This window comes from Eulemur rufifrons, chromosome 18 (genome assembly GCF_041146395.1).
Source record: "Eulemur rufifrons isolate Redbay chromosome 18, OSU_ERuf_1, whole genome shotgun sequence".
Classification (NCBI taxonomy): Eukaryota; Metazoa; Chordata; class Mammalia; order Primates; family Lemuridae; genus Eulemur; species Eulemur rufifrons.
In genome coordinates, this window is record NC_091000.1 from 244,066 (window position 1) to 271,226 (window position 27,161).

The following is a 27,161-nucleotide window of genomic DNA, read 5'->3' on the forward strand; positions in this document are numbered from 1 at the left end:
AGTTTTCGCATTGCAAATGCCAGCTGGATGTGCCGGGCCTGAAGCCAGAGAATGACAAACGATTCTGACGGTGACATTGAAAAAAACAATGGTCCGAGGGTTTCAGGACCTCGAGGTCGCAACTGCGACCGACAGACACCTCGCCCCCCGCCAGTTCGGCACCCCGCTTCCTCCTCAGGGCGTGGCCGCAGCCCACACCGCGCGCAGACGCCGCCCCTCCACGGCCGGGCGGGCGCGAGCCGCAGCCGCCTGCGGGCCGGGCTGGGAAGAGGCTCCCGCGCGCTCCCGCGCAGGCTCCACCCCCTGCTGTGGGTGGTCGGTTCCCCACAGCCGCGGCCGCCCAACCTGCGGGGCTTCAAGGTGGGGGTGGCGCCGCCCACCGGCCGGCCCATCCCGAGGCGGGGCCTGGCTGGGGCGGGGCCCTGAGGCGGGGCCTGGATGGGACGGGGCTGGGGGCGGGCCCTGGCTCGGGGGGCCGCGGCAGTTGCGCGATGAAGCCCCGCCCCCTGCCGCTCTCGGAGTGCGCAAGGCCTCTGGCTGCGCCTGCGCACGAGTCTGGGCGGGCTTCGGAGCGGCAGGAGCCGCGGAGCCGGCCGAGAGCGGTGCTGCTGGAGCAGGCGGCCGAGACAGAGGTGACGGTGAGTGCAGCGCCGGCCCCGCGCCTCGCCCTCTCGGGCCCTTGCGTGGCGGCCTGAAGCCCCGAACCCCGGTCCCCGAGGGCTCCGCGGTGAGCGCGGCCCGGTCCTGTCAGCCGCGCGCTGCGGGCTGAGCCTGCGGCCCCGTTTCCAGGTTCGGGCGAGGTCTCTTCCCCGAGGACCCGCCCTTTGGGCTTCGTCCCTTCCCTCTGAGGAAGGGACCCGAGCTCAGCTCGGAATTCAGGCAGGCGGGCGACCGAGGCGCCCACCGCCCGCCGCGGTAAAGCGGAAACGCAGACCCCTCCCCCACTGGCGGGTCTGGAGGTCGCGAGGGTGGCGCGAGGGGTGGGCCGGGACGGCCCGGGGTCTCCAGGTGAGGGTTGGCGGGGCGGGGACCCGGCTCCGGAGCCCCGACTGTCGCCCGCGGTCCCGCAGCGGAGCTCGCTGGGCTCGGAGCGGAAGTCCCGGCCGCCTCCTCGGAGGAGGAGCGCGGGCGACTCTCACAGGTGGTTTCACCGGCTGTGGCTCCCGGTTGGGATTTTGGGTCCCGGGTGTGGTCGGTAGCGGCTCGCTGATGCCGCTTTAACGGCTGAAAAAGCGCCCCAATCCACTGACTTAATGTGTACAAGAAACGGTGTTGAGATTCCTTATTACCTTGCCATTATTTTAAATGATAAGGCTTCGTAGAGGAATTCGGTGGTGGTGTGCAGTTTGCAAACGCAAACGTTAACGGGCTTGGAATACAGTAGATGCTCATTAAAACATTTGTTGAACGAATGAATCTGGAAACATCAGACAAAGCTGGTCTCACATCTAGTAAAATTTAGGCACATACCCTTTTGACTAAGATTAAGGAAAAAACGTTGGCAAAAAACATGTAGTTTTGTTTATATGCTTGTTTTTGATTTTTACCCAATATATGCATATTTTGGAACAATCAGTTGTTACTCTCAATACTACTAACAGAAAATAAGTTTGAAATGTGGATTTTTTATTTTGAGAAAAGTTGGTATACATTATCTATTTCTTAAAAACAGGCTTTATTTCTCATTTTCTTTAAAAATAATGGAGAACAAAGAGGCGCTGGGATTGTATTTTGAGACCCAGCTTTATTTTTCATTGTGAATAAAGTTGTTTATGTGCTTTTGAGGGACTGCTATGGTCTTGAGTTTCTTTTCAACAAGGGAGAACTGTAAATTGAAGCAGGAAAAAAAACTAATGTTGCACTAATACAATTAAACATTACCATTTACTCAACAGATATTCATTAAACATCTACTATGTGCTGAGATCTGTGTTGAGTGGTGTTTCTGGGGACGAACAAAACTCACAATAATCCTTTTTAAAAACGAGCATAAAGTTCTTTCTTATAATCGATGTTGCAAGTGGAGACTGTCTTAAACCCCTAGTGCCTGCTTTAGGTTGGGAAAGGTGGCAGGTGAACTGCAGGAACTGTAAATTCATAACAGTGTATTTAAAAGTTAATAAGTAACTTAAGAAGGCTAAGATTATTGGGTTCCACTTTCATATTGTCAGTTTAGTAAAATCTATCTACATTTTAAAAAGAAGGGAGGAAGAGATTTAACAGACTGGTGTTTTTATTATCTCTCTCTTACAAGAAGATTTTAGTGCAGTGTATTTATTGAAAGGTCATGGACTTCTGGTTCTATGTTCTGTAAATAATCTTTGCAACAGCAATATTTTCTATTTTTAAAAATCACTGATGGTAAACATTGGATTCCTTTTCCATAAGAAACGTTTTTAAGTAAAGCACCATTTCAGGAATTTTATTTTGTCCTTTTCTTTACTATTTACAAACAAATACAGTATTAACTTGATAGTGCTGAAATTGGAAGGTTTATTAGTAATAATTTGTGGTTCCATATATGGACTTTACCTGTAGTTTTACAACTGATAAAAGTGCTTATTAAAAAGAAGATGAAATTTTTAGTATTGCATTTATTGTAAGGTTGCATTGCCTATTTTTATCTTATTTATAAATGTTTAAAAACAATATTTGGCCTCTTCAGAAGTCTGAGTTAATGTACTCCAAAGCCAATCTTGATCTTTACAAAATAATGTAGATTACTAATTTTTTTGCAGTTAGCTTTTGAATTTTGGTGGACCCTTTTGACTTGTCAATGCTTATAATAGTTTATACATTGTTGAAAATAATGTATACATTCAAATAGAAGTGTTAGATTTTAGACTTACTGGCTATTAGCTTTTTATGATTGTTGTTCCTAGGAATAATAAGGGAAGGAATCCCTCAAATTTTAGTGGTAGAGAGTTGTGATAGTTTTTCTTTAAACGTGTATTTCTTGGAGGAAGAAATGTGTATTTCTTGACAATTTACCACTATCAGTCTGGTGTCGACAAGAAATCTAATAGTGATGATAAAGAACAATGTAAGCAGGCTGTGATATGTTAAATAAAAAGTGCCTGGCATTTTTTTGGATAAGCACATCATCAGATTTCTTGACAATCAACAGCATTGAGACATGTTAAAATAATTTTTTCCAAGAAATCAGGATTCATAATGAATATTTTTTGTACTTTAGAAAACACTGTAAATATTTTTAAAGTATATTCCTGTGTTGGAGTAGTTCATAATGTTTTGAGGCTGAGTAAATTCCAGGATTATCGTATTTTGTAATTGTTGGAATATTTGAAATGTTGGTGTTTTCTTCATCGAGGTAGATGTGTCTGCTGGGGAGGGTGGTTCATTTTTTGTTAAGACCCTTCAGAATGATCTAGAAGGAATTTCTTTTCTCTCAGATGTAATTAATCAAGTGATTAAGAATGATGCTAACAAGGCATTTGCAGCTGTGCCCATGTTTGCCTGTGTAGATTGTGAGAGTTTATCAATTAGCATTTGTAGAAAACATTTTTGAATTTTAAAATTTTTATTTAAATGCTATATAACAGATTTCTCACGTTTATTGTCTAGTATAGGTTGCTATTATGTTTTTCATTCCCTGTTGTCTTTTTAAAAAACATGAAAATGTTTGGGTTTCTCATCTGTTTTAGGATGAATCTGGGATTTTTTTTAAAGGTTTTGTAAGATTTTTTACTCACAATGAAACATGCTTATTGGTTTTGATTTATTGTAGTGTTTTTGTGTGTGTGTGTGTGTGTGTGTGTGTGTGTGTTTTAAATTTTAGACACAAGGTATCTCTCTGTCACCCATGCTGGAGTGCAGTGGCATGACTATCACTCACTGCAACCTCAGACACCTGGGCTCAAGCAATGCTCCTACCTCAGCCTCCCAAGTAGCTGGGACTACAAGCTTGCACTGCCATGCCCGGCTAATTTTCAAATTTTTTATAGAGACAAGGTGTTGCTATGTTGCTGAGGCTGGTCTGGAACTCCTAGCCTCTGCATCCCAAACTGCTGGGATTACAGTTACTAGCCACCCCACCTGGCCTGTTTTAATGTTTTTTTATCTGAGTTTTTATGAAACAAATATTTTAACATTTTTATTGAATGTTAAATGTTAGTAATGTTTTAGGTCTGTGTCAGAATGGGGCATTGTAGGTTCCCTGTGTATTCTTGAGAGGAACTGAGTAAAACATGTACTTATCCTTAATGCTTGCTTGCTAGTTAGGTGATAGCATTTTTTCTGATTTTTTTTCATACTTCCTGGAAAAACTTGGAATTTAGCATATTAAATATTGACTTGCTGCCTCAGTTCAAAGCTTAAGTATGCTTGAATCTTTCTGTAATACTGTAAATTATGAATGGACTAGAATTTAGTTGAGACTGCTCTGTGACTGCATCCAGATGGGGTTTCTGAATTGAAATGCCAAAAAGACTTGGTAATAAATTGTCTTTATTGTCTTTGTCTTGACACTATAAAATACCTGTAAATGTATTTCAGTCAAAATTATAGTAACACGTACTCCTTTTCCTAGAATGCATTAGATAAGTCTGCATTAAATAGAGGTGACTTTGAAAATGACTAAATGGTGAGCCCTGATATTTCTATTTTGTTGCTTGCCCACTTAGAAACTCATGCTAAGATTTCTTATGACATCTTCCGTGATCAAATTTTGTACTTGTACTCAAACATAAAATGACTTTTGTTTTATTTGACTTAATGATTTGCTTTCACTTTTTGCTTAGTAAAGCAAAAATGAATTTTTACTACATCTAGCATTGTGTATATTTTATACCTTACATGTAGTGGGAATTTATGGGTATCTGTGGAACTAGTATGTTCAGGGGATGGGACTTGGTAAGGTTAAGCAGAAAACAGTTTTCACTGTGCTTTCAGACCCTCTATAGATTCAGTCTCTACCTCTGCATGAGCTCTTAGTAAGATCAGATAGCTTTTCCAGTAATTTTCAGGTAATAAAAACTCTTGTGGTTACTTGTCATTCATAATCTTATTTTAGTCATTAGAAGGTGCAGTTCAGTATAATCAGTGTTGAGACTCTCACACAATTCTGAACTCTTCTTTGGTTCCCACTGTTTAAGACCTAGAAGCCTGCTTTGGAGGAAGATTCCTACTTGATTTCTCTTGTTACTTTGCCAGATTCTCTTCAATATGACGTCCTTGCCTGCTCAGGGTCCAGCTCAGTGCGGAAAAGGGATCGAGGGGAAAGGTATGGTTTATTTTAGCTCATCTGATTGTGATCTGGCATTTTTGCCTTCTGGGTTGGACAGGTTGTTCAAAGCTGATGCCCTAGGACTGCTGGAAATAGTTTTCTTGAGAATTCTATGTCTGGGACCCCCAGCTACAATTCCTGTGATATAATTCTCTATCTTTAATTTCGCTTCCCAGCTTTCCTCATCTGCAGGCCCACTTTGCCCAGGGTGACATTTTGCTTTAGTGTTTAAGGTAGTTCTATAACATTTTAACCAGAACTGCCCATACTTTACTAAGGATATTTCATTTGGCATAATTCCACTGGGGCCTCCACATCCTCTATTTCCAACTTCTGTCAGATACAGTAGACCCTCTGTGTCTGTGGGTTCCACATGTGAGGATTCAACCAACTGTGGATCAAAAATACTAAACCCTGTCTCTAAAAAAAAAAAAATACAAATTTAAAAACTACAGTATAACAGCTACTTAGATGGCATTTACATATAAGTAATCTAGAGATGCTTTAAAGTATGTGGATATGTATAGGTTATATGCAAATACCTACCCATTTTATATACGATACTTGAGCATCTGGGGATTTTGGTATGGTGGGGTTCCATGAAGCAAACCCCCGTGGGACAACTGTAACCCCCCTTGACAGCACTTCTGTCTGTTTGGGACCTGCAGTCCATTGCTTCTGCCACCTCTGTACTGTCCCCCTTCCTGCACATCCTTACTTGAGTATTTTCCCTGCCTTGAATCCATGGTCCACTATTATAATGTCTCCCTTTCATGCGCCCTCAGTTCCATGTAGGGCGCTCCTCCATTGCACTCCCCAGGCCAGCCCTCCACCCCACACCGTTTACATGCAGTTCTCCATCCGGTTCAGCCTGCACCTGGGCAGTTGACCGTGCTCTGAGGAAAACACAGCCATGCTGACCCGGGTCTCCCGTTCAGTGCCTGACCGCTGACCTCAGGAAGGCCCTTTGTGTTGCTGACAGTGGTGTAATCCCAGTACATTTCCCTGGTTGAATCACTTTAGCATTCCCCTAAATGACTATTTTACACCTCTCTCCTCAAACCTCTAACCTTTTCTCCATTTTCATCTGATATGAAAGCGATCAGAAAGCGTTTCCATGTCCCTCAGGTCTCTGCCCCTGCTCTTTGCATTTCCTGCTGTTCTTTCCCCCCCCCCCCCCCCCCCCCCCCCCCCCCCCCGTCTCCAAGGCTGCCCTGGGTTCTCTCCCTTCCTCCCGTCAAGGACACTGCGTTGCTTCCATGTCCATCCCCTCGTACATGCCAACGAGATGCGTCAGTGTCCTGTTTTTACCGGATCATTCCTGTCAGCATATAGATATATATGCAGCATGTAGATACTGAAATCTCCCATCTTTAAAAAACCTTGTTCAACACCACATCTTTCTTTAGTTACTACTCTCCAGAAAAGTTGATATTTGTGGTCTTCAGGACTCCCTCTCTCTCTTGGATCCACTACAGTGAGGTTTTTTTTTCTCTTCCATTCTACCATGGCAGCTCTATTTTGAGGTTACTAGTGACCTCTTTGGTGAATTCCAATGTCAGTGAATATAGCAGCAGTCACAGCATTTGATGTGGTTGATAATGTTCTCTTCTTTGAAACCTTCTTCTCTTTGCTTCTGGGATATTACTGTTTATTTTCAGTTTCTTTTGCCTGTTCCTTTTCATCACTCCAACTTCTAAAAAATGAGGCAGTGTTCCAGGGATATACATTTAGACCTCTTCTGTATTTATATATAGTCCCTTGTGATCTCATCTCATCTAGCTAGAATTATATATTTCTAACTAAAAATTTTATCTTTAGTCTGAATTTCTTTCCTAATCTCCAGACTTGTATGTTCATGTGCGTACTCAACATTTTCAGCTAGATGTCTAATTTAACTAGACATCTAGATCCCAAATTTAACATGTCACAACTGAACAACTCGACCTCTTTCTTCTCTCCCACCCCCTCCAATAATTGTTTCCGTTCCATTCTTCATCTTTTAAATGTCCACTCCCTCTTTTCAGTTTCTCTGGCCCCAAACCACATAGATGTCTTGATTCCTTTCCTTCTCATACTCCCACGTCTAATTCAAATAATTATCATGAAAGTACATTCTTTATATACTTTAAATGCTGCCTTAACTATAAATGGAACCACAATTTGCTGCCACCCTGTAAGCAACCATAATCTCTTGCTTGTGTTATTTTCATAGTCACTAGTCTCCCCACTGCTTCTGCACCTTTCTATTCTCAACCCAGAAACCAGGGTGATCCTTTTAACATGAAAGTCTGGTTATTTCACTCCTGTGTTCAAACTGTTCAGTGGCTTTCTATATCCTTGAGAGTAAAAGCCAGAATATTTACTGTGCGAATAAGAGCCTCCATTGATCTGTGCCTCCTGCCTCTCTGGTTTTGTGTCCTACACAATCAGGTTTCTCCTTGGCTTCCTCTACTCTGGCCCCCAGGCATCCTCCAGGTTTCTTGAACCTGCCAAGCCCAGTCTTGCTTTCGTGCCCTCAGGGATAGAGCATTGTTTTATTCACTGCAGAATCCCCAGGACCTTGGCTGGCTCATGATGGGCACTCACAGTTCCTGAATGAATGGCTGCTTGTCTTGTTACTCCTGATTCTGGTTACAGCCTATATGCATGTTTCTATAACAAAAGTATTTGAACTTCACCTAAAACCATATAGTCCTGTAAGAATTAAGTAGAAACAAATTTAGATACAAGAATGTAAAGTAAGTTTCAAGTTAATTTTTGTGTATGGGAAATGAAAATACACAGTGAAATGGTAAGGAACAGAGGAGGTGGGAAAGGAATGAAGAGAACTAAAGCAAATGAAATAATAGAAGAGGAAAATCTGGTTTGGAAATAGGGTGACAACATGTAAAAAATTTATTCTGGGCTTGTCCCATATTTCTTTCCAGTTACATTTTTTGAGTTCTGAGTGTTGGTGATTTTCATGGACTAGACACTTCAAGTTGGACTATATTATACCCTTCTTTTTATCAGGGATGTGGGCTCAGGTGAGATCAGGAGCCAAAACTTCATTGTTCTTCTGTGTTTTGCTCAACTGTTTTTGTTAAAGAAAAGGAGAAATTACTGAGAAAGCCTAATGGTATTCTTAGCAGTTTTTATTTTTTTTGTAGAAACCTCCAATAGAAGTCTCATAGTTTTAGGGAGGGATTTTCAGTGTACAAAAATGTATTGGTATGCCTGTCCTCTTGGGACTGTGCCGCCTATTTTAGTCCCCCCTTAAAAAAGGAGAGGAATATAAGTACATTTATTGTTTTGCATGGTAAACTAGCAGCTAGCTACAATAATCACAAGTTTATTGAGTAGTATTAAATGCATATACTTATTTGTGCTCTTAAATGAAAAAAAAAAAGAAAAATGCTTGTACAGACTTAAATGCATAGTCTAAAAATGCAGTTTAACTGATATTTAGTTGGGAAATGAGAGTGCAAGGGGAGTTAATGATATGCAGATTTTTAGTATTTCATTCTGCTGAGACAAGATTTTTTTCTTTTAACCTTTTCCCCCTGAGCTGTAGGTCTCCTTTCCTGTTGGTTGATTAAAAAAAAAAAAAATCTTTTAAATAAATTGTTGAAATGAGTAGCTTAGTAGTTCCTGAATGAATAAATAATTTTATGTGCAAGTATAAATTCTCCTTAAACCAGTCTACACAGTTTCCTTTTTTTGTGTAATATGCAAAAATTTGTCTTTGTTGACTTGTGGGACTTTTATGTGGCCATAATGTGGACTTGGTTTTCACGGCTATAGGGAGTGTGGGTGTGTATGTGTGTGTATATTTCTTTGCAGTTTTTATAATATGAACATGTAATTTAGACTGATACGCTGATATTTTACTTTAACTCCTAAGCACTAATTTGAAGAAAAATCAGATTTGGTATTATATTTTTCTTTCACATTAAAATAAACATGACCTTTATAATTCTTAAAAAGTGTATTTACATACCAAATAAAATGATGTTGGATGATCCACTAGAAATGTTTGCCTATGGTTTTGAAATAGTCCTAGCCTGAACAACATAGTGAATCTATTTTATAGAGTAATTAGGTCATCTTCATTAGAATTCCACATTGACGTACTTGAATTCATATGTTAGCATTTCACATATGAAGTAACCATCTTGGGTTAATAAGATCCTTATTTCTGAGCTGGTGTGTAGTCCTACCACTAAGTTTATTTGCTATAGTCATGTTTTTTTTTTTTTCTTGAGAGAGAGACATGGTTTTGCTCTGTTGCCCAGGCTGGGGTGTAGTGGTGTAATCATAACCGTGGGATTGCTGTAGCTAGCTGCTAGTTTACCGTGCAAAACAATAAATGTACTTATATTCCTCTCCTTTTTTAAGGGCGGACTAAATAGGCGGTACAGTCCCAAGAGGACAGGCATACCAATACATTCTTGTACAATGAAAATCCCTCCCTAAAACTACGAGACTTCTATTGGAGGTTTTTACATTGGCAGTCTCCTGCCATTGCTTCTTGAGTAGCTGGGACTACAGGCATGTGCCACCATGCCCAGCTGAGCAGATTTTTTTTTTTTTTTTTAGAGATGGGGTCTTGCTGTGTTGCCCAGGCTGGTCTTGAATTCTTGGGCTCAGGAGATCTTCCTGCCTCTGACAACCTCTCAGACAATCTCGCCTTTGCTCATTACACTCTATCCAAGTTAGTCTGTTCAGTTTCTCAAACATGCCATACTTGGTCTTCCCTTAGGACTTTTACGCTAGTCGTTTCCTTTGTCTGAATGGTCTTTCCCAGATCTTGAGCCTAGCCCCTTAACTTTAAGGTCTCAGCTTAAATATCACCTAACTCACCACTCAGTTTAAAATAGCTTCCCAATTACTGTTTTAATTTTTTCATGGCATTTCTCAATCCTTGAAATTATGCATTTTTATATATATTTCTTATGAGAGCAGGGACCTCTTTTGTCTTGTTCCCTGCTGTCCACAATGCCCAGAACGCTATCTGGCACCAAACAGGTGTGCAGTAAAGTGTTGAATGGATGAAACCAGGTACTAGTCTCATCTGTTCTTTGTTATGAATGATTTTAGTGTACTAGTATTTTAAACTGTCAACAGCATATTTCTTCTAACCTAGGGAAGACAGAAACTGGATCAATCAGACAAAAGCCTGGTTTTAGAAAAGGGTGAGACAGTTTGGGGTCTGCTCTGATCCTCAGCATGTTCCGTGGAGCCATGGTGTGCTGGAGTTGGGGAGGTGCCTGCGCCTCTCGCTCCGACTCCGCGCTCGGTGCCATCGTCTGGCAGCTTGAAACTGGCCATGGTGGGACAGTTCCAACACGGGAATGGGCAAAAGCTACCAATCAGGGCTCTTTTTTTCAAAAGAGGTTATGGTTCAATATTTATCAGGAGACCACTGGGTGGGCCCATGTGAAATTGCTGGTTTTTGCTTGAATATTGGCAATTTCTTATGTTTTAACCTAGTAGAGTTACCTGTTTTGGTTTAAAGGTAATTTCTTCGTAGGAGTTACTGAAATTACCTCAGTGCTTTACCTTCTTTCTTTTTCAAAATTATGTTCTCTTCACATCTGATGATTACTTTGAGATTCAATTAATGCATAAAATTTGCTATTTATATGTTTGTATGTTTTTTTTTTGTTTTTTTTTTTGAGACAGAATCTCACTCTGTTGCCCAGGCTAGAGTGAGTGCCGTGGCATCAGCCTAGCTCACAGCAACCTCAAACTCCTGAGCTCAAGCGATCCTCCTGTCTCAGCCTCCCGAGTAGCTGGGACTACAGGCATGCACCCCCATGCCTGGCTAATTTTTTCTATATATATTTTTAGCTGTCCATATAATTTCTTTCTATTTTTAGTAGAGATGGGGTCTCGCTCTTGCTCAGGCTTGTCTCGAACTCCTGAGCTCAAACAATCCGCCCACCTCGGCCTCCCAGAGTGCTAGGATTACAGGCGCGAGCCACCGCACCCGTCCTATGTTTGTATGTTAATTATTTAACTGTATATCTAATAGTTTAGCTTATTCCAAAGCAGGCACCTTCAGATGCCTCTGAGAGTGTTCTTGGTTTTGCTACTGAGCGGTAAATAAGCCTTTTGGAAGGTGTACCTTTTCTCATCAAGAAAGCAGATCTGATTCAGTTAGTGATATAGCATTATCTACCCTTTTTTCCCCCAGAATGATTTACATAAATATGTCTGAGTTCAGTTCTTTGGTTTTTTTTTTTCTTCCTTTTTTCTTCTTTTGCCCATTATTACTCTTGGAGTGCTTGCTTATGTTTTCTGATAATTTACTTCTGCTACTCCGTGATTTCTTCTACAAATAAATGTCACTAAATCAATGAAATGATTTTGTCTTGTTTCTCGAGGTTTTTCCTATTATCTTTCCTATGGTTACCTGGACATTCCAGCCCATTTCCTACCCTCCCCCCAGCTCTCCAGTAAAGAGACATGAAATTACAGGCATCATTTTCTTATCTGAGGAAGTTTTTTTTTTTTTTTTGAGACAGTCTCGCTCTGTTGCCCGGGCTAGAGTGAGTGCCGTGGCGTCAGCCTAGCTCACAGCAACCTCAAACTCCTGAGCTCAAGCGATCCTACTGTCTCAGCCTCCCGAGTAGCTGGGACTACAGGCATGCGCCACCATGCCCGGCTAATTTTTTTTTGTATATATATATTTTAGTTGTCCATATAATTTCTTTCTATTTTTAGTAGAGACGGGGTCTCGCTCTTGCTCAGGCTGGTCTCAAACTCCTGACCTCGAGCGATCCACCCGCCTCGGCCTCCCAGAGTGCTAGGATTACAGGCGTGAGCCACCGCGCCCGGCCTGAGGAAGTTTATTGTTTAAAAATTGAACTTTGTTGGCTCAGGGGAATTTATTGGTATTTCTGGAGCAACATTTGCTTTATGTTAATTCAGAGTAAGTGGATTTGAACTGGTGATATTGAATTATTATAAAATATGACACGTATGTTTGCTATCTTTTAACTCGAATTGTTCTCTCTCTTATGTACATATGAAAAAAAATGTTTAATGTAGAGCATCAGAAAGTACATATAAGCTAAAAAGAAACATTTACTCCTACCACTGGTAATATTTTGATGAATGTCCTTCCAGATAAATCAGTGAATATATGCTTTTTCACAAAAGTAAGATCTTATTATACATACTATTCTGTAACATTTTACCTTAGGAAATATTATGATCATATAAGCATTGCTTTTTATTACTTCAGTTTGAAAGGGTCTTCTTGGAAAGTGAAAATTTTGATTGACAAGGGCAAAGCTGTCAGTAAAGTTGTGATTAAAAACAATGGTGTTTATGGAGAGCAGAATGTGGCAGAGTCAACTGGAGACAAGAATTACTTAAGCAGTAATTTTTTTCTCAAGAGCTCTCTCACCATTGTACAATAGCCTGATTGTTTTATACTAGCTAACAAAAACTGTTCCTGACTCTATCTATGTAAAGTAGAATTATTTTAAATAGCCCTATGGTGAAATATGGGCCTGTAAATACGTTCATATTTTTTAGACTGCCCAAGTCCTACTGATGTCTTAATATTAAAATACTTCTAGAAGAAAAATGTGGTTTTTTTGACAGCCTTCATCTATGTGTAGTATGGCAGTTTTATTAAATATTCTACCCTTTTTATGTGTCAGAGTGAGGGAGTTCTTAGAAAAAGAAAATTTAGCATGTAAGAATTCTTATGTTAATGTTTGATTTGACTTTTGTTTTATGACTGTGAAAATTCTTGTGGAAGAATTGCTGAGATGTATTGGTGTATTGCATCCTTGGAAATTACCAGTCCCAATCTTGTCAAGTAATTGTCTGGGCCTTAAGGTAGCAATTTTTTTTTGAGACAGGTCTTACTCAGTTGCTGGGGCTAGAGTGCCGGTGGAGTCGTCATATCTCACTGCAACCTCCTACTCCTCGGCTCAAGTGATCCTCCTGCCTCAGCCTCCCGAGTAGCTGGGATGACAGGGATGCGCCGCCATGCCCAGCTAATTTTTTCTGTTTGTGGTAGAGGTGGGGTCTCACTCTTGCTCAAGCTGGTCTTGAACTCCTGAGCTGAAGGCATCCTCCTCCTCCGGCCTCCCAGCGTGCTAGGATTGCAGGCACCAGCCACTGTGCTGGGCCTTAAAGTAGCAATTTTTAAAGCCAATCAAAGATCCTTTAAGGGTTTGATAATTTAAATGTTTTTTCCTTTGCCACAGGAAACGTACCTGTTACCTAGGGTAGGGTAGGCTGTTGCTGTTTTGCCTTGTTTTTAGCTATGTCCTTTTCTGTGCTGTATTACTGCTTGCTCGCAAGCTCTTGTAGTCTTTTTCTGTTCAGTGGCCATTTCTCTTACCCCGCAATGCCACATCCTGGACGGTGCGTGTGTTGCGGAAAGCACTTCTCACAAGGTAAAGAAGAATAAAAAGCAGTGTAGTCAATGTGGACTTTTTTACTGAGAAATGATGTATTTCTTGTTTAGAAACTGGTAGTGTAGTCACTAAAAAATGTTTTTCATCCACATTCTATGTTTGTGAATGGACATGCAGGTGTCTCTGTTTGTTGGAAGGTAAAGTGAATCTTGAGATAAATTCGATAAAAGTGTTTAGAATTATTCCATACATTTTGCTGTTTTAAAAAAATGTTAATTTTTAAAAAGTTTCATTCCACAGTGAGTTTTTAGCCTCCTCTTTTTACATTTATTTTGTTTTTGTAAACTGTTCTAAAGAAGCTTAGAAACTAGTCACACAGTAAGTGGCAGAACTCACATTTGAAGTCCTTTCTGATTTTTCAGAGTCAGTAAGCTTGGGAAGCACTGTAAAGTGGCGGAAAGAATATGGACTTTGGAGGTAGACACACCTCAGTTTGATCCCTAACTCTGGCACATATTTGCTGCATGGCAAGTTCTTACCCTGGGTGATTTTTATTTTCCTTTTCATTTAAGTGAGGGTAATAGGCTTATTAAGATTAAATGAAGTAATACACGTAAAGCACTTGGCTTGTAGAAAATGATAATAAATGTTTCATTTCCTTTCTGCTACACTTTATGGTTTTAAAATATCTTGGGAGCCACTTGGACATTTCACTTGAAAGTGAATTGCAGTCAGGAAACTGGAAATAGACGTAACCCAGGTGGACTCGTACTGTAGTGACCTTCTTAATTTCCCTGTCTGAGAAGCAGAGTGGTTCTTATAACTGTTCAAAATATTTGACTTCAAGGCAGGTTTTATTGTTAAAAGCTGAAAAGGAACCCATTGGGATAAGTTAATTATTGCTGACCAAAATGGCAAGAAAGTAACTATTTCTACATTTCCTGAGAAATTGAAGCATTTGTGCTGTATGCATAAAGATGGTAAATTTTAAAGGCTAAGAACTGACCCTTTGGAAAGAAATATATGATGAAAATAGGAGGGGAAAGTGTTCAACCAATAATAAAAACTTTTTATCAGATTTAAGAGATGGTGCTGATTCAGACATGCGCACAGTGACACAGGTGCTAAATGCAGTGCTGGAGGGAGTACAAGTCTGTGGAACCTGTTTCAGAAGCACTTTGGCACATGTCACAGAGCGGAACTTAGTACTTCTGAGAGTACATCCTAAGGAAATAACTCATTTTTCTGTTTTGCAGGAGTGAGGGGAGAAATTATTTTTTTTTATTGTAACAGCCTTATTGAGATTATTCATATAACATAAACACCTTTTTAAAGTACATAAGTCAGTGTTATACAGCCCTTGCCACTATCTAATTTTACAATATTTTCATCACCCCCCCCAAAAAAAACAAACAAAAAAAAGAAATTAGCAGTCATTCCCCGTTCTTACCTCTCCTCAGCCCCTGGCAACCACTAACATATTTTGTCTTTCTAGATTTGCCTCTTTGGACATGTAATGTAAATGGAATTATATGCTGTGTGGCCAACTGGCTTTCTTCATTTAGCATAATGTTTCAAGTTTGATCTGGACAGTGTATATTGGTACATCATTCTCTTTTATGGCTAAATATTATTCCATTGTAGGATATACAACATTTGACTTATCTATTCACTAATGAATAGATAGTGAGTGAGTGAACCCAAACAACTATGATGAGCAACGCTGCTATGAAAATTCACGTACAGGTTTTTTTGTGTGGATATGTTTTAATTTATCTTGGATATATACCTAGGAGTGGAATTGCTGGATCATATGGTAATTCTACGTTTAACATTTTGAGGAGCTGCTAGACTGTTTTCCAGAGTAGCTGTACAATTTTACATTTCTGTCAGCAGAGTAGGTAATATGTGGCCTTTTGTAACTGTCTTCTTTCACTTACTGTGTTCAAGGTTTATCCATGTTGTATCAGTACTTTCTTTTCATAGCTTTATAATAAACCTTGAATTCACATAGTATAAGGTTTCTAATGGTATCCTTTTTCAAAGTTATTTTCACTATTCTATCTTTTTGGCATTTCTATGTGATTTTAGAATCAACGTGTCAATTTCTACAAAAAAGTCTGCTGGGATTTTAACTAGAATTGTGCTGACTCTATTGCTTAAATTGGGGAGAATTGACATGTTAACACCATTGACTGCACTGATCTATGAACATAGTATCTCTCGCTATTTGTCTTTGCACATCATTTGATAATTGATTCATAATTCATATTTTTCATATTATAAATGAACTTTTTTTTTACAGTGTCAGTTTCTGATTGTTCTTTGAACAATTGTTTTGTAGAAATAGAGTTCGTTTTTAAGTATTGATCATGTATCCTGCAACGTTCCTAAAATCACTTTAGTTCTGCTAACAGTAGTCTTTTGGTTTTCCCAATTTCATTATAAGATTTAGCATAGCCTCTGAGTTCCTTGTCAGCTTCGAGTTGAAGAATTGCATAAGCTTATGAATTGTGATATCAATACCTTGCAAGGAGTGATGTGCAGCATCCCCAATATTTGTCTTCATTTTCCCTTTAATGAAATATTAATATTCCTCCTAATATGGAACCTTGACATTTCAAGCTACTATTATTTAAGTAGTTGAATTTATAGGCAATCTCAGCAAAGTATTTGATTCTGAGGGAGGAATTGCTGTTTTCATGGCTGGAATTCTAACCATCTGTTCAAATTATATATTTTGGAGGGCGAATCAATTACCTTGCTGATGACTTTGGGGGACAAGGAGAGTATATGGTAAGGACTTTCATGTTTGTGGCTTGAGCAGAACTGTGTGGACCATGGTATGATTTATTGAGATGAGGAAAAATGAGGAAGCAGTGGATTTAACATTATCAATTTAACTTAGACAGTTTAGATTTTAGGCCTGTTTGCCTACTGTGTTAAATGCTTATAGGTTTATTTGGGTGCTTGTAAATGAAGAAATATATTTTAGGTTAAACACAGGCCTGAGGTCCCATAGCTAGTCATTTACAGAATTAGAACTCAGGTCTTGGGTGCTCTGACTAAGCCCATGTTGTTATTTCCTTATGCTATATTATATCCTCAAGGCAGAAAAACATGCCTGGCTTTGGCAATAATAAAATGTTCCCTGGGAGCTACTAGAAATACGTAGCAGAGTGGAAGCTCAGCTGCCTGTGGAGTCCAGGCAGGTAACCGTGAGCCAGGTTGTAACATGAAAGAGTGGCCTTGTCTTTGGAGAACGGCGAAGTCCATGCCCCACCTAGAGGGTTCACTGTTAATCGGCTCCAGCAGATTATTACCATGTGGGAACATGGGTGCAGTATTGCCAGATTTTCTGATTTTTCAAGAGAGCTAGAAGTGTTGATTTTTCACGTGAAGTCTTCTGATTTACAAATGTAGGTAGCTATCCTTTAACACACTGTGGAGACCAACCTTGTGTGGGTCCAACAAAAATATCTGTCTGCTGAATTCTGCTTACTGGCAATGTTTGGTAGGGTTGTACCTGGTATACTGTGGAAGCAACAACATTTATATGATGGGAAAAGGGTGGTAACCACATATAATAAGCACATTACAAGTGTTGAAGTGTAGGTTGCTTAGTTTAAACATGGTGCTTAGTCTGATGTTTGATATGGATCTGTTAATTATAGATGGGGAAGGGGGAATTGCTCCCTGTAGCTTTTTGCCTCCTAATTGCATGCTTTCATTTGCAGATAGGGCCAGTTTGGAGTGTGTGGATTTTTGAGTGAAACCTCTTCCCCAGATGAGAAGAAACCTTCAAGAAAGAACTACTGGCAGTGAGTCTGCAGCGTCATCTGGATGCATATGTGGAATGTTCTAAGCCCAGACGTAGCTGAATGGGTGGCTCCACTGATGAGGAGTGGTAAGTCTGATTGTCCCCACTGATAATTAAATAACCTCAATCCTTTCCATAAAAATAGGATGACTTCTGCATTCTTAGCATTTACTGATGAACAGTAAGTTAATTTTTGTATCACTGGGAAAGACAACAGTGCAGTTTAAGAGAATTCTTTATCCCTATCAGTGTATTTAATGTATGATTTCAGAATTTGGCTTTCTTTTTCCAGTTAGGCACATTGCTTCCTTTGCTTATGTATTTTTCTTTTTTATTTCTTCTTCATTCAGAGGCCAGAAATATTCTTGAAATACTCAGCCAACACTGAAGCGATGGTCGTGATGGTTACCGGTATCCATGGTAATCTTAGTTGTAGTGGATCTCATTCCCTCTGGAAGTGATTGTTCTAGTAATGGATATGAGAGACAGTTTTGGCTGATGGGAGATAAAAGAGAACTCTGCAAGACGCTTCTGGGGAAGGTTTTCTTGCATTTCAGAAAAGGAAGAAAAAAGATGGTCCCTCTTCTCTCCGAGGCTGGTTTTATCTGGATGTGACATCTGGGAGTGCTGTAGCCATTTTTCTAGTAGCTCGAAGGTGATGCCTCCATGACGGAGGGCAGCACCAACAGGATCGCAGAAAAGTAGAACTGGAGCCCCGTTTACTGTGCCTAGAGCCACCCTACCTGAATTGCTTTATTGTTTAAATAGTTTTGCCTTGAGATTTTCTGTTATTTGCTATAGAAATCATCCACATTTGTTTGATTTCTTCCTTTTCTGATTACCCAAAGCCCTATCTTTTAGTGTCTCAGGCATTTCTACTTGATTATGTTTTATGCTGTTCAGGAATGTTTGAAGTCAAAGGCTATGTTTATATCCCTATCGTGTCTGACATTAATGCGCTATTCTTAGTGAATTCCTAAGTCCATATTTGTTGAACTGAATTATTTGAATGGTGGAGTACTTGAAAAATCAGTCCACGGAATTGAATAGAGATTTTCTTCTAACTCACGTCCTTTTCTTTAACCACACTACTTCCCTCTAGGATTATTAGTGAAGTTTGACTTTTTATTTAAGATGACTAGTGTGTAATATATGTTCAGGTGGTTAGTTCTACTCTAAAACATATTGCTTGGATTTTGCTTTTTGTTTTTGTGGAACTTTACCATCAGAACCAGAATACTCATACATGTTTGAGGATTGGCTTTCAGTCTAGTAAATGTAATTTTGCTTTCTTCTGCATTATAAAATCTGAGAATAAACTTTGTGTTTTCTGTGCTAATTGTAAGAACGAGGGACGTGAACATTAGGAAACATAGTTCAGGAATGATTTGTATTTGGCTTTGGAGTGCGCATTCACAGTAAAATTCCCTAACGTGTGCATCCCCCACTGTGTTACTAGGACCCTGTGTTTTGGGCAGGGCAAGAGAAGAGGTGTGGTGGTGAGTATGGTAAGAGGGGTCTTGAGCCATAGGATGGATTATCTAGTTGCTTATATTTTAAGGCTGTATGAAACAAACCACTTTTTTTTTCCCCTTTCTTTCTTTTTTGCCAAAGTCAAGATATTCCTGTACTCTTCTATCTTTTAAGTTGTTATTGTAATCTCAAAAAAGTATGGGGTAAGGAGCTCTTTTTCTTCTTGAAAATCTATGGTGTTGCTTTCAGTTATGTTAAGAACAATCATAGGCTGGGCGTGGTGGCTCACGCCTGTAATCCTAGCACTCTGGGAGGCCGAGGTGGGCGGATCGTTTGAGCTCAGGAGTTCGAGACCAGCCTGAGCAAGAGCGAGACCCCATCTCTACTAAAAATAGAAAGAAATTATATGGACAGCTAAAAATATATATAGAAAAAATTAGCCGGGCTTGGTGGCTCATGCCTGTAATCCCAGCTACTCGGGAGGCTGAGACAGGAGGATCGCTTGAGCTCAGGAGTTTGAGGTTGCTATGAGCTAGGCTGACGCCACGGCACTCACTCTAGCCTGGGCAACAGAGTGAGACTCTGTCTCAAAAAAAAAAAAAAAAAAAAAAGAACAATCATAAACTTGTAGTTTTGATTTTACCAGGTAATCTAGTAGTACATTTTGAATCCTTCAAAAAGTGATTTACGTTAAGGGAAAATTTTAATTCTTTTTCTTGATAGGTTGTGATGAAAATCTGGGAGAGTAACTTTTTAAGAAGATAGGGAAAGTTATATGATGTGCTTTACCCATCAGTTTAAATGCAGTAATATCGTTGTTTAGTAATATGAGAAATTTAAATCACTAAGGTCAACTTTAATGTGCTTTGTTTCATATAAGTTTTGATGGTTTTATAGGAATGGATCGTGTGTCTTACCTAAACCAAGCACGGCAGGCATGTGACTTAAGCCTGATCAGTCAGAATGAATCTTAGGACATTTGCTAGGAATGCTGGGATGAAGGCACTTTTTTTTTTTTTTTTTTTTTTCTGAATTTCAACCTGAAAACGTAGTCATTGAACTCCTGGCAGTTATCTTCTAACCATCAAAGGAAATCTAATTGAATAAGAGGTCAACACTGAAGGAACAGAGTGGAGAAAAACCATGCCCTGGTCACCTCAGTTGAGCTGCTAGCTCAAGCCTTCCGTGAAGGTGCTATGCCTTTACACTTTCAGTTATAGGAGTCAGTAAACACCTTGTTTAATCCAATTTGCTTTGGATTTTTCTCTTACATGTATGTGAAAATGTCCTGATACATCCTTCTCATCACTCATTCCATACCTTTATATTAAGAGCTCAAGTAACTCGCTAAATCTTGAATTGTGAGTTAGGCAAGTAAGCCTGTAATACAGTTATGCCAGGTAGCAGATAATACAATCTATGGCCGGGCGCGGTGGCTCACGCCTGTAATCCTAGCACTCTGGGAGGCCGAGGTGGGCGGATCGTTTGAGCTCAGGAGTTCGAGACCAGCCTGAGCAAGAGCGAGACCCCATCTCTACTAAAAATAGAAAGAAATTATATGGACAGCTAAAAATATATATAGAAAAAATTAGCCGGGCATGGTGGTGCATGCCTGTAGTCCCAGCTACTCGGGAGGCTGAAACAGGAGGATCCCTTGAGCTCAGGAGTTTGAGGTTGCTGTGAGCTAGGCTGACGCCACGGCACTCACTCTAGCCTGGGCAACAGAGTGAGACTCTGTCTCAAAAAAAAAAAAAAAAATACAATCTACTCACTGATTTTTTTTTTTTCAGTACCAAATACAAGGACTAAGGTGGTAAACAAATATGTAGTCCACGCCATTGCAAATGGAGTTTGTTGTTAACTCGACGAGACTGACGTTATGTGAACAGTCTTCCTATGAATGTATTCTTATTAATGGAAGTTAGGGTTCTAGAAAAAAGGAGCATGTGTTCATCTACAGTGATTCGCCCTTTGGCAGGGACTCCTGCTGAACCCTTGGCACCTCTAGAACTGTAAAATAAACAATTATGGGCAACTTGGAATCTGGCTAACTTAAAAAAATAAATACAATAAGTCATTATTAATTATTTTTTCATAAGAAGAGTTTATAAAGGTGCAGGACCACAATCACTTGTTCAAAATCTAGGGCCCACATGTGTTTTTAAATTGCAGAACTTTTTATATTTTAGAAAGTTTAATTTGGTAGACGTCCCTCGTTATCTGTGAGAAATTGGTTCCAGGACCACAGGTGCTCAAGTTCCTTATATAAAATGGCATTGTAATTACATGTAACTTACACACATCCTCCCATATACTTTAAATCATTACTTCTGATACCCATTATGATGCCTGTATATCACTTTATTCATGTGACAAATTCAAGGTTTCCTTTTTGGAACTTTGTGGAATTTTTTTCCCTGATAGGTTTTCTATTCATGCTTGGTTGAATCCCTGGATGCAGAACCCCTGGATCCTGAGGGTGGACTGTACATACTGTGTATTTAATGTGACTTCTCTGCTGTGGTTTGGATGTGATTCATCCCTGCCAAAAAAATCAGTGAGGCAGTGTTGGGAGGTGAGGCCTGGTGGCAGGTGTTTGGTCAGGGAGGTGGATCCCTCCTGAGGAGACTAATGCCCTCTCCAAGGAGCATGTTCTCTCCCTGGTGGGAAGGAATGGATCAGTTCCCCGAGAGTGGGTGCTGTAAAGTGAGGGTCCTCTCCTGTGTGGTCCCCCTTCACACATGCCTGCTTGCCTTTCTGTTTCTCCATGTGCTAGTGCAGCTGAGGCCTTTACCGGCAGCCGAGCTGATGCTGGTGCCATGCTTTTGGTCTTTATAGCGACCGGAATTATGGGCCAAATAAACTTCTTTTATTTATAAATTAACCCAGCCTCAAGTATTCTGTTATAACAACACGAACAGGTAAGACAATCTTTTTTTTTTTTTAAGGAATGGACAGGTGGCTTTTTTTTTTTTTCCCTAATACAGATAGTAATATCTTAACATTAGTTGAGCTACTAAATAAATGCCAGGCTCTGTGTAAAGTACTTTTCTGTATTATCTTAACTTACCTGTTTAATAAATTGTATTCATTTATATACTTGAGAAAATTTAGAGAGGTTAAGTGACTTTATCAAGGTTCATTCAGCTAGGAGATAGGAGAATTGAGGTTGTAACCTAGAGCTTTTGGCTCTGAGGTCTGTGCCCTTAACCGCTGTTGAGACTGTGGACTGTGCTGTGCTGCTCAGGGCCGGTGCGGAAGGCGTCATGTCTTGCCCACGGGGTTACTGTTCTTTTCAGCAGGGACTTTCTTGAGTACATGGTGAGAGAGGAAGGGAAGGGGGCAGAAGGGACTGTCTTGAAATCTTACTGTACAGGGAAAAAGAAAATTTTTAAAATGTACTTTTAACCCATCACATATGACAGCTACATGATGGGCTAAAAAAATTGAAACATATCTCTGATGCCACATTTTCTAAAATAAAATTCTGTCAGTGTTGTCTATCAGAAACATGGGAGGGTAATCGCAGCCCAGTGTCCACTCCCAGGTTCAGTCTGGGCACATCCGTGAGTATTTTCTGAAACTTGATTCCTGGGATTGGGATTCTAGGGGTAAGGATAACGGCACGTTATTTAGTCTTTTAAACTTTAATTATGAAGTTCTGGTCTGTAATCCTAGGACTAACTAGTCACTGAACTCATGAAATCTTTAGAATTATATTTTTTAAGTCTGCCCATTTGAGCAGAAAATATTTCTTATTTTCTTCATTTTTATTTCTTTAATTGGTATTGAGATTTAACTTTATGTGTTTTTTTTTTTTTTTTTTTTACCTGTTTTCATTTTTCCTTCAGGATTTTAAAAGATTTTAAGTGGTCTTCACAAATCTATTATTCTTTTTGAACAGAGATGTAGAAAATTAAAAGGAATGGACTCTGGAGCCAGATTGTTCATTGCATTGGCTAGAACTTCTAGAACATTGTGATTATAAGGAGCATCTTGTCTTGTTCAATAATTAATGCTTCTGATGTTCCATTAAATGCTTACATTTTTGGAAGGTTTATAATATTTTGACATAGAGCATTTTTTTCTTTTTTAAGATGCACCTATGTCCTAGGAACGATTAAGCATTATGTCTGCCTTTGAGTGTGCTTTATAAATGTGAAAGAGATCGGTTCGCTGGTTAAGACTTTTTAAAATCAGAAGTATATGTTGAATATTGTCAATTCAATTTTGACATCTGTATAGGCCAGATTTTAAAATGTGTTTAAAATGATCTTAAAAAGTGTTTGTCACTGTGTTGCAGTTGCTACAAACTAAAAATAAAGTTACTTTTGTTAAACTGCACTGTAGTTAATCTCTGGTCGTCTACAAATATTTTGCTTCTATGGTAGTTTCAAGAATATAGTGCTTATTTTATTTTTGTGCTTTTAAAAATATAGTTTTATAATATGTTGACTTATTTAATTTATATATGTCTTATTAAAATATCTATGTGGTCCTAATATGTAGGAGCTCAGTGAATATTTGTTGAATAAGTTAATTTTTGTAATATCTAATTAGTGAGTTATCTTGATAGTTTATTTTTTCACTGGTGATAGGGAAAGAATATAGCAATTTTAGAGATGGAAAAAACTCAGAAACTTCCTGGTTTCATGGTCATATGGCTGACTTCTGATCCTGATTTCCCCTTCTGACTTCATAGCATCTTGCTATGCGTACCAGTCTACTAGAAGCAATCTGTTGGGTTTAGGTATTGAGCCCCCACCCCCCACAGAGACAAAAAGAATAATCTGTTCACCAAATGTGAGAGAATGTACACATTGTAGAAATTTAAAACTCAGAAATACAATGGGATTTTTTTCACACATCAGCCTTAATGGCTCTGAGTTTCTCCCTTTCTCAATGTTAATATCTATAAAGAAGGAGTTTGGGAAACTTTCAGGGAATAGAATAATTGGTATTAGCTCTTCAGTTTTGGGAATTTGATCCAATGTGAAAATCTTCATCTATAGCTAGAAAAAATGTATATAAACATATATATTTTTAAGAGACAAGGTCTTGCTCTGTCATCCAGGCTGGAGTATAGTGGTACAATCATAACGCACTGTAACTTTGAACTCCTGGGTTCAAGCTATCCTCCAACCTCAGCCTTCCAAGTAGCTAGGACTACAGGCATGTACCACCATTCCCAACTAATTTTTAAATTTTTTTGTGGACATGAGGTCTCACTATTTAGCCCAGGCTGGTCTTGAAGCAATCTTCCTGCCTTGGCTTCCCAAAGTGCTGGGATTATAGGCATGAGCCACTATGTCTGGCCTATAGATAGAAAATATTTTAAAGTCTGATACTAAAGTTTAGGGAATGGAAACTGATATTAAATTTCCAGTTTTATAGTTAATGGTCCAGTTTAGAAGTATCTGGAAATAATTGCCATCTAAGGGGATATGCTTATGTAAATAGTATTGGTGATCTTAATTAATTAGCTGGCCATTGTTAGGGTGAGCGCTTTTCGTACACCAAGGCTCTGCCTGTCACTTCAACAAGCCTTTTTGGGGCAACACATGGTAGCTCACACATGTAATCTTAGCACTTTGGGAGGTGGAGGCGGGAAGATCACTTGAGCCCAGGAGTTTGAGAACAACAGCCTGGACAACAGCAAGACCCTGTTTCTTAAAAAAAAAAAAGAAAGAAAAAAAATTAGCTGGGATCATGGCGCATGCCTATAGTCCCAGCTGAGTTAAGAGGATTGCTTGAACCCAAGAGTTTGAGACTGCAGTGAGCTATGATTGTGCCACTGCAGTCCAGCCTGGGCAACAGAGCAAGACCCTGTCTCTAAAAAAAAGAAAAGCCTTTATTTTTTTTTCTTTTCCTTGTGAGACAATGTCTCACTCTGTTGTCCAGGCTAGAGTGCTGTGGCGTCAGCCTAGCTCACAGCAACCTCAGACTCCTGGGCTCAAGCAATCCTTCTGCCTCAGCCTCCCGAGTTGCTGGGACTACAGGCATGTGCCACCATGCTCAGCTACTTTTTTTCTATATATTTTTAGTTGGCCAGATAATTTCTCTCTCTTTTTAGTAGAGACAGGGCTCTCGCTCTTGCTCAGGCTGGTCTCGAACTCCTGACCTCAAGCGATCCACCCACCTTGGCCTCCCAGAGTGCTAGGATTATAGCTCTGAGCCACAGCGCCCGGCCTAGAAAACCCTTTTTGAGCCCATTCCTTTCAGCTTGGACTTACTTAGTCACATAGGTTTTAATTTTATGCAACTTAGTGTATTTACCTGAAATGCTGATCTTTTAAGTGAATTAGGAGTGGAAGGTGGGAGAATGATCTTTTCAAGTCACAGTGTTAATTTTTCCTCCCCACACCCAGGGTCTCATGTCATTCTGGTTCTCTTAAACCTATAATAAACCACTGAGTTTTAAGTTCCTGTATAGAATGGAATTCTGAACCACTTCACCTGCAGTTGTCCTCTACCCTAGGGCCATAGAAAGTGGTTTGGAGTGCAGTTTCTGCTACTGGGAAGAGCTACTGATCTCCCTAACAAGGATAATTTTGTACTGATACATAGCACTGTCAGGCTGCAGCCCACTGCTAGATGCGGCCTGCATTGTGTGCAGTGGCTTCCCTTGCCCCTTGTCAGGCACCACTGTTCTGCAGTTGGACGGGCAGGGCTGTTTCTCAGAATGCAGGTCCCCTATAGCAGAATCATCTAAAACCTAAAAGATGATACAGAGAGTCACCATCATGATTCAATATGTGAAAAATGTTATTCTTCTTTAATCAATAATATAGCATGATCCCAATAAAAATACCAGCAGGATTTTAAAGGATTAGACCAGCTGAATCTGAAATTTTGTAAGGAAAAAATAAGATTATCCAGAGAAATTCTTTAAAAAAGGAACTTTTAAAAAGGAACTAGTTCTCCCAGGTATTAAAAGTATATTCTAAAGTTACAGTAGTCAAAACACCATGATTCAGGTATATGATTAGATAGATTAGTGGTACAGAATAAAAGTAGTCCCAAATTCATATGGAAATTTAGAATATAATGAAGACACATTTCAGTGTGAAAAGGAGATAAGGATTTTTTTTTTTTTTTTTTTTGGGGGGGGCAGTATATATAACTGGGTAGTCATCAGGGAAAAATCAGATCCTTGAGAGAAGGAATACAGATTTTTTTCTCTTTTTATATTTGAAATTAGGGAAGCCTTTTAAGAAAATATTTTTTGAAAGATAGAAAATGCAGGTACTCGGATGCATTGTTAGAGGAAGTATAGGTTGGTACATTCTCTTAGGAGATTTGGGAAATGTCTGCCAAAATTTAAAAATGCCTACCAAAGTTTAAATGTATGTGTCCTTTGATTAATCATTTTCACTTCTTGGTATTTATCCTGCAGATAAATCCTTTAGGTTTGGATTTACTTCATCATATTTCCACGTGTGTGAATATACAGGTTATTCTTCACAGCATTTGTTACAATAGTAAAATATTAGAAACAACTTACTTTTCCATCTGTCAGAGACTATTTCTACTGATATAAAAATGCAGCCTTTAAAAACTGAGGGAGGGCCGGGTGCAGTGGCTCATGCCTGTAATCCTAGCACTCTGGGAGGCCAAGGCGGGTGGATCGTTTGAGCTCAGGAGTTCGAGACCAGCCTGAGCAAGAACAAGACCCTGTCTCTACTAAAAGATAGAAAGAAATTAGCCACACAACTAAAAATATATATAGAAAAAATTAGCTGGGCGTGGTGGTGCATGCCTGTAGTCCCAGCTACTTGGGAGGCTGAGGCAGGAGGATCGCTTGAGCCCAGGAGTTTAAGGTTGCTGTGAGCGAGGCTGACACAATGGCACTCTAGTCCAGGCAGCAGAGTGAGACTTTGTCTCAAAAGATAAATAAATAAATAAAAAATTGAGGGAGGTAGTTTTTAAAAAATTATTGCTATTGCCTGATTTTCAAGATATAGTATGAAATGAAAAGGTAGGGTGCCAATGATATATGATACTATGTAAAAATATTTTTACACATACTGAACACCTGTGAAAGGCTACAGAAGAAGCTAACATTAGTGGCTGTGTTAGAGGAGAACTGGGTGGCTAGGAGTAAGGTGGGAAGGAGATTTAGTTTTCATAATTAATATCTTGAATCTTGAGTTTTGTGCCATGGTGATATAAGATCTATCTGGGGGGGAAAAAAAGTGATAGTTGGTAAAAGCAAAAAAAAAATTCCACCAAATTTTCATCTTTATCAACTTATCAG

General features: G+C 39.6%; 2 long non-coding RNA genes across 7 annotated transcripts in view; both read left to right on the plus strand.

Annotated features, from left to right (window-relative positions):
- The first annotated feature begins 577 nt into the window (after positions 1-577).
- Positions 578-17,455, plus strand: LOC138398918 (uncharacterized). The gene is made up of 3 exons (XR_011236067.1): positions 578-638; positions 5,115-5,242; positions 17,349-17,455. It is a non-coding gene; the product is annotated as an uncharacterized lncRNA (long non-coding RNA).
- Positions 17,456-17,457: 2 nt separating this feature from the next.
- Positions 17,458-27,161, plus strand: part of LOC138398913 (uncharacterized) — a 40,917-nt gene continuing 31,213 nt past the window's right edge. For all 6 annotated transcript variants that reach the window (XR_011236056.1, XR_011236057.1, XR_011236054.1 and 3 more), the window contains exon 1: positions 17,458-17,518. This is a non-coding gene — a long non-coding RNA (uncharacterized lncRNA). The remainder of the gene's footprint in view (positions 17,519-27,161) is intronic.